At 18.4% G+C, this 15,351-nt stretch overlaps 1 long non-coding RNA gene across 1 annotated transcript in view; it reads left to right on the top strand.

The window, feature by feature from the left end:
- Positions 1–15,300, top strand: part of LOC105366125 (uncharacterized) — a 28,109-nt gene extending 12,809 nt beyond the window's left edge. The window contains exons 2-3 of the long non-coding RNA XR_912992.1: positions 8,459–8,564; positions 15,236–15,300. This is a non-coding gene — a long non-coding RNA (uncharacterized LOC105366125). The remainder of the gene's footprint in view (positions 1–8,458; positions 8,565–15,235) is intronic.
- Positions 15,301–15,351: the final 51 nt, after the last annotated feature.

Below are 15,351 nucleotides of genomic sequence, written 5' to 3'. Positions count from 1 at the left end.
ATAAATGTTCTTTTTTATTTATTTTCAATATTTTTAATTGTGAAATTTTTGGTTTAAAAACCTGAATTTAATTATAGTCTCATGATTTTTACCGATACTCCGTAGAATTATGTGACAATTATTAAATAATAAAGTTAATTATATATATTCTTATTATTTTTTATAGTTGAATTTTACTTTTATCTTTTTATAATTACCATAGATTATTACCATATATTATTGTTACCATACTAATTTTGTTTTAAACGAATTTTTTTTATTAATTTTTATTTTTGTAATAAATATTTTTTATTATAGTTACTATAATATGTAATTCTATGTATAAAGTTTGAATAATTTATTATTTGATAATCGTGATTTATTTCGCTTGAATATTGTCATCTTCATAGTTATTTACGCATAGAGAACATTTTCGTTTTTAAAGATAATTTTCATAAAAATTCAATTTATTCAATATTAATAATTTGTTATATTATTAATCATTTTATTAAATTCCATTAATATTTCAATTAAAATAATTTAAATAAAATTAGCAATTTATTTTGAATATTGTGAATATTTATAAAGTATTTAATTCTGGTTATTTGTTGACTCAAATTGCCAAATTTATTTAAACTTCTGTTTTGTTTTAAGAAAATCTTGCATACATTTTATTTTTTTTTCTTCTTTCATCTTTAATAATATCAGATTATTTTTCACATATTAGTATATGTATATTTATGTAAATTTTTTTTTATACTTGGTACGTGTGAAAGTAATGATTAATTTTTGTAAATAACTATATAACAGCGAAACAAATGTTGGATTGAATATTAAGCTTTTTTCCTTAAAAATTATATACAATTTATATTATTTACTAATCACAGTATTAATAATCCTAATACGTCACGTGTATTAAGTTTTTTAGTAATTTATTAAGAAATATATGATCACCTGAATTTTAATACCATAGTATTTTCAGAATCATCATTATAATCAAATGATACTAATATTAGTCAGTAAATTCAATTGTTAAAATAACTTTTTTTTAATGATAACATTTATCGTAAAAATTCTTACATATCAATATGAATTTTAATAAACAAATATATTAATTAAATATATTTATATTTAATTTATTTAATTAATATAAATTTATATTAAATTTGTTTTTTTAGTTTTTTACTTTTTGTCACATATAATAATTTATTTATTGCTTATATTTTAGATAGATTGAATGTAGAATAGTAATTATTGAATACGTTAGATAGAAGGAACATTTGGACATCAAAATCTAGCATCTCAATTTTGGCGAATATAAAGCTTAAGTTTATTCAATGAGCAACAATGACTATTGTATTATGCGAATTCATTAACACAAATAATAAGTTTCCGACCTTATTAGAAAATAATCTCTTTTTAGTTAATTAAAAATATAATGATTTATTAATTAATAATAACTTAATATTAGACTGGTTAAATATTGAACAATTACATATTTAAATTTTCTCATAGCACTTCCAATTATTATTAAAAAATATTGACATTTTCATTAAAAACCTTCAATATAATTTTTTTATTATTTTATTATTCTATTATCTTCTTTCTATTAATTAATACAGATTACAACTCGAATTTTTTTTTTTAATATATATTAAAGTAAGAATAGCGATATTAATAAATATTCAATCATCACATATCTGCAAATTGTACATGAATAATTAAAATTATTCTTAATTAGATAATTATATAATTCTAATTTTAATTATATTTTTAATTGTGAATTTCTTATTTGTTTTTTAATCTTTTTAAGTCACTGTAGTTTATATTTAAACGATATGATATAATTTTAATATTATATTTAAAGTTTAAAGTGTTTATACAAATTTATATGAAGATATATTTGAGTGAATAATTAATCAACACTATATAGAATGTTTACAGTGTCATATTTTTAATTCAACAAATATTATCACTATATATTTGATTATTAATGTTTGTATCAAATATGTAAAAAGATAGGCTTGCACATGTACTTAATTTTATTTATATATAGATTTTTTACTTATATCGTACAAAAAGATACTTTTTATTTTATTTAAAACTTATATATACAAACATATACATATAATACATTATTTTAACTTTAATTATTATGAAATTCAATTTTAGTTATATGAATGAATTTTGTATAAATACTTTCAATTTAATTTTATATATTTATTGTAATTATGTTACTATTTGTATTTAATAAATTACTTTTAAATTACTTACAGTTCATTATTTAGCTAATATGCTTGCGCGTGAGTGTATGTGTATATATATATATATATATATATACATTTATACATAGAAAGTGATGTATATGTTTTGCACGTAATTTACTTATTCCGGTTATTAACGGCGGTAATTGAAGACGTCATTTTGATTGACCATTACCCTTTCATGAATGACGCACGAATCTTTCATTATATTATGGTTTAGATTACGACTTTTTGTATAGAATTATTATTTATACTTAAGGACTATGTTACGTAATATATATTTTTTCATTATTTTACTAAATATATTAATTTTAATCTATTTTTAATTATTTGGTCTGTGATAAATTTACTTTGTTTTATTTTATTTTTTTTTTATTTTAAGCATAAATTAAATAAAATTAACATTATTTGAGGTATGAAGATTAATAATATTAATATAAATTTTTTTTTTGCTATTTTAGATATGATTATAATGTAAAATAATTAAACAATGTATTTGTTACATCATAGAAAGTAATTATAAGAATTATTTTTATTTATCACCTTTTTCCTTAAATTATTTTATGTATTTATATATTAATTTATGAAAATAAATATAATTAATTATTTTCTGCTCCATAATTTCTGTTCTATATTCGAAACTATATATGTTATTGAGATGATTATAGTTAAGAGCTTCTTTACTTCGCTTTTTGATAAATGTTGGATAATTGTAATTATGAAATGAGCGCTTAATAATAGGTAGCTTTGATTCTATGATATTTGTACTGTTTGTAATTAATCATTAATGGTATATAACATAATATTCTTATTAATGTAATAATTTTTAAACTTCAATAAAAATATTGATTATTCCATACAAGTTAAAATGAGTGTTTAAGTAACAATATATTATAACTAAACTTATTTAAATTAACGTCTTATATAATAGAAACTTTCATATTTTTTGTGTTTTTGTATATTTTCTATATATATTTATATACCTTCATATACATTTTCTTACTATAAATAAATAAAATAAAATAATTTTGGCTAAAATTAATAAAGGATGATTTCGAGATATATATTTTAGCCTTGCATGATGACGAATAAAATAAAATTAGTATAAATTTAATTTTGATACTTAAATTTATCTGAACTACACATTATTGATTTATATATTATACAAGACTCATTGAATCAAGTTTTAAAACAATTTTATACTCATTTCATAATCTAATTATTCCTAACAAAAACATATGGTTATTGAGACAGAATAAATCCAAGAATTATCAAAACATTTAATTTTTTTTTTGTACACTATAATTTAATTATTCATAATTTTATAGGAGTATTAGAAGATTCATTTATAAGACAATAAAATACTTTATTGCATGATAATGAACTTATCTAATTGTATTTATTATTGTATTAACCTGAATTTAGTAATAAAACAAGATTATTTATTTTTCATGTATTTGACATTATGAATAGTAATTCTTATTATCGTATAAAAAGTAAGTCTTATTTTAATTTTGTATAAAGTCATAAACAGTTATTTTCTTTCATTTATTTCAATAATAACATTTACTATAAAAATGCCTTTGTATTTATATTTCAATTATTTTAATATTAATGACATATTTCCATATAATATATATTCTATATTTTGGAAACAGTAAAATAATATTATTTTATATTATTTATATTATTTATAATAACATTATTTTATAAACTTACATATTCTGTTATAAGATTGAAAAAATTTTGGTGATGAAAAATAGATTAGTTTTACGATTTGTTAGAAGACTAATTTAATTTTTTAAATAGTTATATTACACAACAATTGGACACACCAACTGATTTCTTATATTATTTTAAATTCCAATTTATATATAATATGCTTTTTACTTGATTGAATCGAATTTGAAAAATATTATTTTTAAATTTGAAATTATTTTATTTGCTGAACCTTTACTTTATAATAATATAATTATAATACAATAAAAAATAGTTTTTAAGTTTTTGTATATTTCTTAGTAATCTATGAATATTACCATGTATTTTTTTTAATGAATACCTTTAAAAGCCTGTTATTTTGTTTTTGATATTTAATAAACCCATAAAATATTTCTATATTCTTTAACAGTAAATTATTTCAAAGTTATTTACGAGAATGCTTTTAAGTTTGAATAAATACAGTATGCAACTTGCTAATAATTTTTTATATACTAATCTACATGCACTAACATATATTCTGTGATAATATTTGAAACTTTGTTTATATTATGTATTTTCGATTGACAAATTTTTAATAAGATATGATCGGCTTATTAGTTTTTTAGATTAAACTTTATGATTAAATAAATATAGGATTAATTTATTTGTTTTAATCATACTTATCTTATACTTATTTAATTATATTTAATTATCAATACACTTATACCTATTTAATTAACTATTATTATATAGTCATTTCTTAAATAAGTATTTAATCATTTCAGTGACTATTATTATACTACTATTTATTTAATGAATCATTTGCTTTCTTTTTAGTTTAATAAATACAAAAGATCATCAATCATTCTGTACAAACCATATTAATAATTTTTTAATTGTATCATAAATAGTTTAATAAAAGTTTATTTTATATTAAATTTCATTTGTAACAAATATAATGTAATAAAATGTTTGTAATAAAAAATACGATAAAAAATATACACTGTATACTTTATTTATTTTGATATCAATACATTATTAAAAATTTCTATAAAAATTTTTTCTATTAATTAAATAAATTTACTTAATAATTATATATATGTAATTAATCATTTATATTTAATATTATGTCTAATTTGATCCAATTCAATCTTTACTAATATTCTTGGCAGTATTTAATAAATAATTTTTCTATTGGAATTTTTAAAGAAACAAAAATATATAATCTTACCATAGTTTCATTAATTCTATAATTTTATAGTCTCTTAATTTTGCAATTAATATAAACTAAATTTAATATATAATTTAATTTATTATTTAACCCATAACATTATTCATCACTTAAATTCACTTTTTTAGAGATTTATTCGAATTACATTCTATCATAAATGCCAATTACATACTGTATTTTTTAATATTATTTAATTAAAATATTTACTTAAGAAATTTGCCAAGAAGATTATTATGAAGAAGAAAATGATTAATACTAAAAACTTGTTTTATTTTGTCGTGGTGTTAACGATTCATTTAATTTGTACATTTCTATTTATTAATTCTTAACTTCAGTTTAACAATATTTGTGTACATACTGGCTTATTGTATGTTGATTTATATTCTTGTGATAATGTAAATAAAGCTGTATTGACAAATTTATTATGAATAAATCTATGAAAAGAGTGCTATTACGACTGAGATTCTGAATGATTTTAATTGTTTAATTAAACAAATAAGTTTTTTCCCATTGAAATTTTTTCAGAGCATAAGAGTACAAATAATTTATTTACATTGATTGGCATTTTTATATTTAATTGATATATATATATTTATTAAATATAATTCTAAAATAAAACATTCATTGACTTAATAGTGTAGACTTAATAGTGTATCTAATAAAATAATACGGTCAGATATATTAAAATTTACTCAGGCATAGATCAGGCAAGATAAATTAATAAAAAAGAAAAAGTAATCATATAAAAATGTTTGTAACCTAATTTTAATTATTACATTTATTTGTTAGTAAAAGAGTTACTGGAATGGATTGATAATTAAATTACTATTGTATAAAATAATGAGTTGACATAAGTGTTTGTATTACATATTAATATCAATAGTGTCGAAAAGCTATAGTGCATGTGTAGTAATAGCGTCAATAAGTAATATATTTTGTAATTTCATTTTTAATTAAATATGAATTAAGAATATTACAATGAAACCTATAATATAGATCTTTTACCGTTTAAGATATTGCAAAATGATAAAAAGTCTCTATACTCGACAAAATTTCTGTTTGCTCTACTGTAATAAAATTTATTTTTTAGAATAGGTCCTACAGTTACTACTAAATACAGTTAGAATGAATAGTATTTATAAAGTATGAATTAAAACAATATTTATTAATCAGTCCAATAATAATCCTGATGGATGTATAAAACAAATTTATTTGTGATTCTCAACATTCCTTATTAGTATTTACAAGTATATATGAATCATTAAAAAGAAAATAATGATTGAGAATCTAGAGAAAATTATATCTGCATATCTGTATATATAAAAATAAAACAAAGTTAATTAAATGAAAATTAATTAATAGTTAATATATTGGTGAGATTTTATTTATATAATAAAACAATTTGTCCTTTTGACAAATCTAACATGTACAGGAGTTTTTCTGTAATATATTTATCTAAGTAATATATTTGTAACATATGTTTAATTACGTTCATAACAATAGAGACATCTGAGAAAAAGAAGATAAAAGCATCATAGCCTTGATTACGTATACGACTATTTTTTAATTTATTAATTAAATAAATAATATATATTTTATATTTCAGGGTAATATTACAATTATATTATTCATATGATGTTGAGAGTTACTAGTTACTATGAAAGCTATTTATAGTAAATAAAGGAAAAGTTGTGATATAAATAATATAAAATGTATTAAAATTCATAAGCCATGGAATTTTTACAGCTTAATACAACGCATAGTGTTAATATTCATAAAGTTTGTATATTTAGATTTGTATGTTTAAAGTAATTAATCTGCAATTACATTTTTTGATATGTATATACATATATTAATATTTATAATATTTACATGTTTTAACGCAATTTCGTTTTTTATTATTTTTAGATCAGCTATCATTAGAAATTATTGATACATCATAAAAGAATAGTCGTGTTGTGGAATTACTTTTTCATATAGATTTTGTTTTTACATCATGTTTTGACGAAGACAATATATTAGCAATATTTCACCATATTAACTTCTCCTAAAAATTACAATTAATATAAATAAATTGAATTTTATATCCGTCAAAATGATACTTATATATTTTATATTCATATATCTTTCTTTAATAATCAATTATAAAGAATTATCGCTCTTGAAGCAATTTTTTTACCAAATTAAAAAAAAAATATGGATATTAGACATAATTATAATCAAAAGATTTTCTCACGTACTTCAGTAATAAAATAGCTAATAGTCAGTTTCTGATTGAAATTTAAGACAGTTATTATAACAAAATATTTTATTTTCCTATGATATTTTAATTATGTGGACACCTTTTCTTATTGATTTATTGTGTACCGTTCTTTATCTACTTGCCTTTTTCATATGTTCTGCTTGATTTTTTATGCTATGTAAGATAAGATACACATAAGATAAAACAGTTTTATAATTAATTGATAATAAATAGTTGCAAGGACGATTTTGTATCAATAATGATTATATTTTTTTATACTGTATATGTAGTTTGGAAAGAAAGAAATATTTACAACTGCGATGTTTAACTTGATTCGAAGAATTTCTTGACATATAATGATACACGTTATATACTATTATAACATGAAATACAAATTAAATTCACGTAAGTATATTGCATTAAGGAAATGTTATTTAAATATTCAGACTGTAAATGTTTAGCAATTTATTAATACTAACAATTTTAATTAATGAAAACTTTTCGACTAATTTATTTAAAATTGAATAATCATCTAATATCAATGAAGACCTTTATTTGAATAAAAATTTGTTTAAATTAGTTTAAAAAAAATTTTTCGCTTTTAAATCAATTATAAATTTTACTGCTTATTTTATTATATATTGTGAATATATAATAAAGTAAGTTTATTGTATGTGTGTGTGATACATTGTGAACAATAATTAATTATAATATCGGTAATTTAAAGATAAAACATATATTTTTTAATAAAAGCATTATGAGATAAAACTAGTAATAATATAGTTAGGGGTTTTCATCAATATATTGTCAAAAATTTGTTTAGGAATGTTTTTAAATTTAAAATAAACAAAAATATATTTATTTATTTAAAGTAAATATTTTTCCGTTTTTAAAAAATATTACAAAAATAAATGTTTATTTTCTAGTCAACTATGATTTTTTAAATTGAAATTTTATACTTTAAATACACAAAGAATATTATAAATTAAAAAGGAAAAGTTATTTTAATTTCATATTTATCATATAGATTTATTTTTATTTCAGCAATCATTTGGGTCTTGTTCTTCAATCATTCTAACCACTCAAAATGATTATCCTTGTTCGGTTCAGATTGCAGCTGTAAATTTTCAATAGGACAATTCCGTTCAAGGTAAAATAATTCATAAACATTTTCGTTTTTAAATATTATATATGTATTATTATGTACTGTAAGTTATTTTAATCACTAAATTTTAATATCATAAATTAAATATATCAAGAAATAATATTGATAAATACAAATTTATGATTAAAATTAAATAAATTCAACCTAATAAAACAGTAACATATTTATATTATATATAACTACACCATAGTGTTAAAATATAAAATTGCTTTCTTGATGCAATATAAGTGCAAAAAATGGTAAAAAAGTAATCAACTTTACATAAGTATCGATCACAAACACTTTTTCAAAAGATTTATTATGTAGATTTTGTATGTAGAATAGCGATAGAATAGCTAATAGTAGATTTGTAAGATTTATAATGTTAATATTTCATTTATATTAATTTTAACTAATATCAATTTCATGTGTCATATTATCAATTTCTTTTTGTTTATAATTAAAATTTAGTTTTAGTTAAAATATTGTTGAGGCACTTATGTATTGAAAAATAGGATTAATTTAATAAGTTTTATATTTTTTAGAAATTTATATTAGTATATCATGATAACAAATAATACTGTTTAACAATTACAGTTTTTATATTCATTGCCATTTTATAATGACAAAGGTAAAAATAAAATATTTAAATTATGATTGATGAACATGAAAAAATTTGGAGAATATATATAATTTACAAAAGAAATTAGATTGATATACATAAATAAATTATTAAATAATTGAAAGACGTGTGCTAATTACATTTTAATTTTTTTGTAATCTAGCGTATAACATAACATAAAAACTAGTAATAAAAGTTTCAACGTTGTACTTGAATTTTAAAAATTGTTATATAAAATAGTAAATTACGATAAAAAAATTATTTAGTACTTATAAATTATTTTTAATTTAAACATTTTATACGTACAACCAAAAAATTTTAATTTTATTTCGGCATTAAATTTGTTTAAAAATGATAATAATATAATAAATAAATAACACTAATTGTACATGCGTGCGCACATAATTAATTATGAATATTCCATCCGCTATAGTACAAAATTATCTCTCCTTTAGTCATGTTACGAAATTATAACTTCCTGCCTTCTGAGTAGACCCAAGCGAGAACACGGTGGAACAGAGGGAAATAAATTATAAGCGTATGTTACCTAACTGCGTTTTAGCTTTGTAAGTCTTACCACTAACTGATGGCTTACCTTAAAGTTTTATATTTATACGAAATTTAAAAGTCACTAATACACTTATTTTGCCATGCGATGTTGAAAATACTTAATAAATAATGCACGTAAAATATTTAAAACTTCAAATTTAATATATATTTTTATTTCAGACGTTATAGAAAATATGAATCGTTATATTTTTTCAAGAAATTATTCTTCTTTTATATCGAGAACAAAAGAGGGTGATACTTCAATTGAAAACTGCTTTGGTTGTACTTCCGGTGAAGTATAAATTAATGTACAGTATAAAGGAAAACAAATAATTCAAAAACATTTTTTAATATTATACTTTCTTTTTGAACGATAAAATTTTATTGACTAAAATAATTAATCTTATAATTTTATGTATAATACATATTATTGAATTTATAAAATTTTAGATTTACCTTAATTTATCTTTATACATTTTGTAAACTGTAAACATTGATGTCAAATTAAATAAATTATTATATACAATATGTATTAATAATCGCTATAATTTTTATAAAAATTTTGGACAATACTTTATACTGTACATGATTTTTTCAATTTAATTTTAGAATTATTAAATTATTATTTAAAATATATTTAATAATTACAAATGATACACTATTTTTGTTAAAAAGGATTCTTACTATTTCTTTTATTATTTTTTAAGTATTTAACTATATTTTGTATATTATATAAACCTTTATATATTTTTTATTCAATATATCATTTACAATTTCAGTTATAAAAATTCATCAAGTAAAAATATTAAATTTTTAAAGTTATTATATAAGTATTGCAATTAAAAACACGAAACTTTTATGTTTAAATGAACACGAAACTTTTATGTTTTTAATTTATGTTTAAAAATTTTTAATTTTAATTTTAATTTAAGTTTAAAAAATTTTTTAAATGAAACTTTAAAAAATAATATACATAAAAGGGGTCATTCTATATTGCTTTTTGAAAATTATTAAAAAATTGTAATTAAAAAAAATATTGTTTTTATTAAGAATTGAAATTTTTAATTCTTACAAAACAATTTTATAGCATTTTTTAAAGACAATGTAAGTATAATTATGTTTACAAATGTGTTACCTGATGCATTTAATTTTGTTTAAATTATTAAAAGCTTATCATGAAGGTTATATTTTAGAAAATTTTTTAAATTAATAATTTTGAAACAAGTACTAATCGTGTTTACATAATTCGATTCTTAATCCGATTTTTAATTAGTTTTTATATTCAATTTAAAAATTTGATTTTTAGCGATGTGCCATGTTGAAAAGTTCAATAATTGTTTATTCGTGAATTTTCTTGTGATCAATAAATGAAGACAAAATATGTAAACATTTAGTTAAATTGAAAATACATCGTAAATACATATAAAATTTTCTATAATCAATATTTTAAAAATTTGTCATTGTTTCACGTTATTCTGGAAATTCCTATTTCTAGAAAAAATGAATTCTGTTTTTATTTTTATAATCAAGACATTGATATTCACGCTTTATTATTTCGCATTTTTATTAATCGTATATTAATTTATTTTACATATTTATTCTAAAATTTAAGTTTTTATTCTTATAGTATCTTAATATTTTTATTTAAAAGATACTATTAATTTATTTTTGTTCAAATTAAATTTTCGATAATAATTAATAATAATTAATTTTTGATAATCACTGCTTAAAATAGTAAATAATACATTTCATAAGTTGATTTTATATTTGCAGATCAAAAAATTTGTGTGGCGAATTTGAATTCCATGGAACAATAAAATATTTGATATGTTCAATTTAACAAAACTATTAAAATTAGTCAGTATAAATTTTAAGAACTGTTTAGCAATATTATTAAAGAAGTTGTTTCATTGAATTTAAAATACTGTTAAATGGGATATTTAATTTTAATTTGTGGTCGAATTATTCGTCGATTTGTTATTATAAATATATTGTCTTTTATTTCTTACATATTTGTTTTTATTTATGTTAAAATATTTTTTTGATACAATTGTATACATATAATTTTCTTACTTTATATTAATTAATTATTTTCAGTAGTGTTCATCTCTTCGATGAATGTTTTTCAATATTTTAAAACTGATTTTCAATCTTAATTTTATTTTGGATAAAAATTATTTTTAATTCTATTCTTCTAAATATTGTATTACAATTATAATTGTTTATTATATTTAATTTTTTAATATTTTTTATAAAATGATGCATTTGTACATGTATGTAATATGCTATGCAAATTCTAAAAGTTCTTGATTTTTAGCCTATGAGACTAATTTTACTTTTTGATCAATAAAAAGTTTTATTTCATTATATATATTTCTATTATTCAAAATGAAAATTATTGGAAGTGTGCAGAGTTTGTAAATTATTTATGACGTAAAAATACTGTAGCGAATAATTTAAACTATTTGATGGGAATAAAAAAAACTAATTGAAATTTGTATACCTCAATAATTGCGAAGAACAAGTATAGAATATTAATAGAACATTAATAGAAGGATTAAGTTATACTTTAATTAGTCCTCACGTGTTACTTTTGTTCTGCAGCCAACACTAAGTTAGAATATGATTTCTGAATCACTTAAATACTGAAACTTTCAAATATTTAAGAAAGAATAGTGATTGATACTTATAATCTTTCGTTTTATTAAAAATCAAAGCGTTAAAAAGTTAATTTACGTTAAAATATTCGCTTCTAAAAAGTTTTGAAATCGCGTGTTCAAAATCATTACTATTATATTTGACTGATATTTCGTTTTTATAATATAGTATATAGCATAATATACTAATATACTATAAATATATAGTAGTATTTATAATATAATATGATAGAATATGTTTAATATTTCAAGATAATTTAAAAAATCATATAGAAAAATAAATTCTCTTTTTTCATTTCTTTTTCTTAAATAAATTGATTCCAATTTTGCACAAAATATATTCCGTTTGTAAGTACGTATATATATTTATATTTTATCTTAATGTGTTTTTAAATTTTTTCTCTCTCTTTATGCACATTATTTTAACATAATTGTCATTCTATATTCAAATATTATATTTTATTTTTGTAATATAATTTATGACGATATCATTAAATATTTTAATTATTATTTAAATAATATATTCTTACAATACCCTCATACATCCTAGAATATTTTTTAGATATATTGATATCTTTATTGTAGTTCGATATCATTTAATTTATTATATTATATATTATTTATATATTATTTAAAGTGAGATATAGCTTTCTATTTATTTTTATATACATCAAATACTACGATTTATTTTTTGTCTCATAATTTTTTTGTTTGCATTTGAATTTTTGTGGTACTTTTCATCTGTATCTTTAAAATTTCTTACATATATCTTCCTTTAGTTTCAAAATATCTATTAGGAAATAATTATTAAAGATTGTTAATTTATAATAAATATATATTTTATAAAGGATTAGTAACTATTGTGTAGTTAATGTTATTTGTATAAAATACACAGCGAAGCAATTTTATGGAAATAATTATTTTTATATCATTAATAAATAAATTTTAATCCTATTTTAGAATGTGAGATATAGTTTTTTGATTATTTCAAATATTATACGTTCCGTATAATCATAGTATAACTGAATGTACTACGTGTATATAATTAGATACTTTAATATTATCATTCTGAATGTTAATATTTAAAAATTAAATTGAAGCTAATTTTATGCGTAAAAAATAAAAATATATTAATGTTATATAGAAAAGAATTTTGTAATTTATAAAAATTTAGAATTATCTACTTTTTTCATTTTATATATTTATAAATATATATTAAAATATTTTTAAAAATATTGTGAAATATGTATGAAAATGTATAAATTTAACAAGTATCAATAAATAATATTTATGCTAATTCATTGAATATATTTATATTCAAGATTACTTATACACTTTCATATTTTTATGCAAAGTCAAGAAGTTATATGACTGTACTATGTGTTATAAATCTTTATGAATTTCTTACAATAATCATTTATTTATTCTTAAAGTTTGATTGAAAATAAGTTTATAGCTATGTGTTTACATGCTGACACATTAATATGTGTATATATAACAATTAGATATTATTTTATGATACGTTATATTAAATATTAATAAATAAATAATTACAAAACTCAATAACATTTTTTTATGATTCTAATTGATTATCATTTTCACTTAGAATAAAATCTAATGCTTGCTTTAAAATACATTAAAAATGTCAGATAGAAAAATCATTTCTTTAAAAATATTTATACATTATATTATGTATTAAGAATATTGATGTTAATATCGTTTTTAGAATATAACTAAATAAATTGCAATAAACTAATATGAAAAGTCTTTTCTAACAATAGGATAAACACATCTAAAATATTAAATTTTAGAAACATGAGGAAGTATCTCTTCTGAAGATAAACAAAAGATTGTATTACTTATTTTTAGTATACTTGTTTGAATACAATATTTAATTGAGTATTTCTAATATTATAGTAAACACAATTTTGCATATAGTATCTCTATGTATATAATAAAATATATATAGTATGCATAAGCATATAATATACATACATACATACATACATACATAAATATATATATACATATAAAATATACATTTAGATGTACATATAAATACGAAAATGTATCTATTTATAAATTTCCGCTCGGTATTTTTTTTTTAAGTATTTATCAAATTACAATAGTAAGTCTGCATAGTAATTAGGTAATCATATTAATTCAGTTAATTTATCAGTTTTCATAAGTTTATTTAAAAAAGTGTATTAGAAAAGTAAGGTAACAAGTATGTATATAACTATAAATACAATATTTTGAAAAGTTATATGTTGCTTGACAATTTCAAATAAATTTAATTTCAACTTTAAAAATTAGGAAAACAGTCTTTAATAAAAGATAAGAAAATGACATGCAAAAAATTGAATTACCTTTTAAAATTAGGTATTTTAACATTAAAAGGAAATAAGTATTTTTGATTTTAAATTTAATTTATAATATATATATATAATTATATTTATAATTTATTATAATTATATTTATAATTATATTATAATATATATATAATTAATTTATAAATAATAGTCAAAGAAAATATAGAGAAAATAATATATGATAAAAATTGTTTAAAAATATTTTATATTTTGATTTAGATATATTTAAAAATACATGCATATTATAATATACAGGTTTCAAAAAATTATTAATTCATCACTGATTTGATTAAGAATAAATTAAAAAGCATACATTAATAGAAAATTATTGTTTTTATTTCATTAATTCTCTCTGTTGAGATGATGATTATATGAGGATCAAATATGTTATGAAGATCACATATCTTCATATATTTTTGTTTTCAATTACTGCATAGCCCAATTAACAAATGCTAAATTGTTCGTTTTTTTTCATAGATGCGACATCAATGTATAATAGAATGCTGCTTGAACTATTTTATATGAATCACAACAAAAAAATACTAGTAAAAATTGATGCAGTAAGAACTATATTAATTTAAAATAATTACCAG

The sequence above is a fragment of the Ceratosolen solmsi genome, unplaced genomic scaffold, assembly GCF_000503995.2.
Source record: "Ceratosolen solmsi marchali unplaced genomic scaffold, CerSol_1.0 scaffold17, whole genome shotgun sequence".
Lineage (NCBI taxonomy): Eukaryota > Metazoa > Arthropoda > Insecta > Hymenoptera > Agaonidae > Ceratosolen > Ceratosolen solmsi.
Note: the sequence above shows the minus strand (reverse complement) of the source record. Positions and strands in the feature narration are given on the sequence as shown.